The sequence below is a fragment of the Priapulus caudatus genome, unplaced genomic scaffold (genome assembly GCF_000485595.1).
Source record: "Priapulus caudatus unplaced genomic scaffold, Priapulus_caudatus-5.0.1 Scaffold218, whole genome shotgun sequence".
In the NCBI taxonomy this organism is placed as follows: Eukaryota; Metazoa; Priapulida; class Priapulimorpha; order Priapulimorphida; family Priapulidae; genus Priapulus; species Priapulus caudatus.
Genome location: NW_014577279.1, coordinates 288,692 through 292,863, shown reverse-complemented (window position 1 = coordinate 292,863; position 4,172 = coordinate 288,692). Strand labels below are relative to the sequence as shown.

At 47.8% G+C, this 4,172-nt stretch overlaps 1 protein-coding gene across 1 annotated transcript in view; it reads right to left on the bottom strand.

Annotated features, from left to right (window-relative positions):
• Positions 1–3,371, bottom strand: part of LOC106807493 (trimethyllysine dioxygenase, mitochondrial-like) — a gene marked incomplete at its 3' end in the record, with an annotated part of 27,167 nt that extends 23,796 nt beyond the window's left edge. Inside the window, 1 exon segment of the mRNA XM_014809827.1 lies at positions 3,367–3,371.
• Positions 3,372–4,172: the final 801 nt, after the last annotated feature.

Below are 4,172 nucleotides of genomic sequence, written 5' to 3'. Positions count from 1 at the left end.
GCCATGAGGGTTAGAGAGAGAGGAAGCCATGAGGGTTAGAGAGAGAGAGGAAGCTGTAATGGTTAGAGGGAGAGAGGAAGGGGGAAGCTGCGACATGCCTGAGAGAGAAGGGAGAAGCCGTGATGGTTAGAGGGAGAGAGGAAGCCGTGATGGTTAGAGGGAGAGAGGAAGCCGTGATGGTTAGAGGGAGAGAGCGTATGGTAGAGGGAGAGAGGAAGCTGTGATGGTTAGAGGAGAGAGGAAGCCGTAATGGTTAGAGGGAGAGAGGAAGCCATGATGGTTAGAGAGAGAGAGAAGCCCTGACGGTTAGAGAGATAGAGGAAGGTTAGGGTTAGAGAGGGAGAGAGGAAGCCATGAGGGTTAGAGAGAGAGGAAGCTGTGATGCTTAGAGGGAGAGAGGAAGCCGTGATGGTTAGAGGGAGAGAGGAAGCTGTAATGGTTAGAGGGAGAGAGGAAGGGGGAAGCCGCGACATGCCTGAGAGAGGAAGGGAGAAGCCGTGATGTTAGAGAGAGAGAGAGGAAGCCATGATGGTTAGAGCGAGAGAGGAAGCCATGAGGGTTAGAGGGAGAGAGGAGCATGAGGGTTAGAGGGAGAGAGGAAGGGGGAGCCGTGATGGCTGGAGGGAGAGAGCAAGGGGGAGCCGTGATATACACTATTCTGTGCATCACCTCGTGATACTTGTCAGGTATAAGGTGCGTAAACTGAACTTGTGTTTTTAAGAGACCAAATCTGTGCATCATCTCGTGATGTACACTATTCTGTGCATCACCTCGTGATACTTGTCAGGTATACGGTGCGTAAACTGAACTTGTGTTTTAGAGGCCAATCTGTGCATCATCTCGTGATGTACACTATTCTGTGCATCATCTCGTGATGTACACTATTCTGTGCATCACCTCGTGATACTTGTCAGGTATAGGTGCGTAAACTGAACTTGTGTTTTTAAGAGGCCAATCTGTGCATCATCTCGTGATGTACACTATTCTGTGCATCACCTCGTGATACCTTGTCAGGAGAGAGGAAGCCGTGATGGTTAGAGGGAGAGAGGAAGCCGTGATGGTTAGAGGGAGAGAGAGGAAGCCATGAGGGTTAGAGAGAGAGAGGAAGCCATGAGGGTTAGAGGGAGAGAGGAAGCCGTGATGGTTAGAGGGAGAGAGGAAGCCGTGATGGTTAGAGGAGAGCGAGAAGCATGAGGCGTTAGAGGGAGAGAGGAAGGCCATGATGGTTAGAGAGGGAGAGAGAGAAATCCATTAGGTTGAGAAAGAGAGAGATGCGCATGAGGGTTAAAGTAGGGAGAGAGGAAGCCGTGATGGTTAGAGGGAGAGAGGAAGCCATGAGGGTTAGATGGAGAGAGGAAGTCGTGATGGTTAGAGGGAGAGAGGAAGGGGGAGCCGTGATGGCTTCCTCTCTCTCTCTAACATCACGGCTTCTCCCTTCCTCTCTCAGCGGCATGTCGCGGCTCCCGCTTCCTCTTCATGGCATGTCGCGGCTTCCCGCCTTCTCTCTCTTCTCTAACCATTACGCTTCCTCTGCTCCCTCTAACCATCATGGCTTCCTGCTCTCCATCTAACGCTCATGGCTTCTCGCTCAATCGCGTCTAACCATCACGGCGTACGTCTTCTCCCTCTAACATATCACGGCTTCTGCTCTCGGGCTCTAACCATCACGGCTTTCGCTCGCTCCCTCTAACATCACGGCTTCTTCTCTCCTCTAATCCCTCATGGCTTCCTCTCTCCTCTAACCCTCGTGCTTCTTTCTTTCTAAACATCACGGCTTCCTGCTCTCGCTCTAACCCTCATGGCTTCGTCCTCTGCCGCTCTAACCATTCACGGCTTCCTCATCTCCCTGCTAACGCTCATGCTTCCTCTCTCTCTCTCAACCCTCAATGTCTTCTCTGCTTCTTCTCTAACGCTGCATGGCTTTCTCTCTCTCCCTCTAACCACCACGGCTTCCTCTCTCCTCTAACCTCATGGCTTCGGCTGCTCTCCCTCTAACCGCTGCAATGGCTTCCTCGCTCCTCCCTCTAACCATCACGGCTTTCTCTCTCCGGCTACGAAAAAAAAAAAAAAAACAAACTAACCATGCACGGCATTCCTCTGCTTCCCTCTAACGCATTCAGGCTTCTTCTCCCATTCTAGGCCTCTAACCTCATGTTCCTCTCTCTCTCTAACCTCATGCTTCTGCTCTCTGCTTTAGCCATGCACGGCTTCCTCTCTCTCTCTAACGCATACTCGGCTTCGCATCTCTCCTGACAAGGTATACCGAGGTGATGCACAGAATAGTTGTACGTCACAGATGATGAGTCAGAATAGTGTACACTCACGAGATGATGCACAGATTGGCCTCTTAAACACAAGTTCAGTTTGACGCACCGTATACCTGACAAGTATGCACGAGGTGATGCACGAATAGTGGTACATCACGAGATGAATGCACAGAACCATAGTTACTGCCCGAGATGATGCAGCCAGAATAGTGTAAATCACGAGATGATGCACAGAATAGTGTACATCACGAGATGATGCACAGATTGGGCCTCTTTTAAAAACACAAGCTCAGTTACGCACGTATACCTGAAAGTATCAGCGAGGTTGAGCAGCAGAATAAGTGTACATCACGAGATGATGGCACAGATTGTTCTCCTTAAAAACAGCAAGTTCAGTTTTACGGCACCTTATACCTGAACAAGTATCACAGAGGTGATGCACAGAATAGTGTATATCAACGCTCCGCCCCTTCCTCTCTCCCTCCAGGCCATCACGGCTCCCCCTTCGCCTCTCTCCCTCAACCCTCATGGCTTCCTCTCTCCTCTAACGCCTGCATAGGCTTCCTCTCTCGGCTCTATACATCATGGCTTCTCTCTCTCTCTCTAAACATCACGCTTCCCCCTTCCCTCTCAGGCATGTCGCAGCTTCCGCCTTCCTCTCTCCTTCTAACCATTCAGCTTCCTGCCTCCCTGTAACCATCACGGTCTTCTCTTCCCTCTAAGCATCACAGCTTCCTCTCTCTCTAACCCTCATGGCTTCCTCTCTCCTCTAACACCATGGCTTCTCTCTCCCTCTAATGATCACGGCTTCCTCTCTCTCTATAACAATCACGGCTCTCTCTCTCCTCTAACCATTACAGCTTCTCTCTTTCTCTAACACTCATGGACTTCCTCTCTCCTCTAACCCTCATGGCTTCTCTCTCGCCTCTAACCATCCATGGCTTCCTCTCTCTCTCTAACGCCATCATGCTTCCTCTCTCCTCTAACCATCACAGCTTCCTCTCTCCCTCTAACCATCACGGCTTCCTCTCTCCTCTAACCATCATGGTTCCTCTCCGTCTAACCATCCATGGCTTTCCTCTCTCGCTCTAATCATTACGGTTCTCTCTCCATCTAACCATCGGCTGGCTTCCTCTCTCCTCTAACCATCAAGGCTTCCTCTTCCTCTCGTAATTAATAGTGTAATTAATAATTAGTAATTAATAGTGTAATTTAGTAATTTACAGTGTAATTAGTAATTAATAGTGTACTTAATAAACAATAGTGTAATTGGTAATTAGTAATAATAGTTTACATTAATATAAACATCATAAGAAATAAAAATACACAACATAATTTTTAGTGGCTATAATAGTAGTATTTTTGCCGGATAGGTGGCGCTTTTAGCATGGCTATGTGGGCAGTTAAACTTTGTGCACTCATCTTGATATAAGGAAAGTGTGTGCATCAGTGGGTGATACACAGAAATCTGTGCATCACTTCGTGATTATAAGGTGCCTAAAGTGGATTTGCACCGTTAGGGTTAGGGTTAGGGTTAGGGTTATCGTATATATCGTATAAAATCGTATATATAATATCGTACCAAAAGCAACGGTAGTTATATTCGCCGATGATGGCGCTGGCATCACTACGGTGAGTTGAAGAGAAAAAATTCGGCGACGTACCGTCGCAGGAGCAACAGCCATAGTTTAATAGCCAGTAGCCATAATTGCCAATAATACTTAAGGATACTGTACTGTAGAGTAGTGTAGTGTATTACTATTACTATTAGGGTTAGAGACGAATTTTTGGTATAATTTTTCTACCCATTTTACTTTTAGTTCAGTTGATAGATCGCAGCCATGCATGGGCAGCTATGGATTAGTAGTTGTGATGTATTTCGCCTCCCAAACATTTAAAAATTCT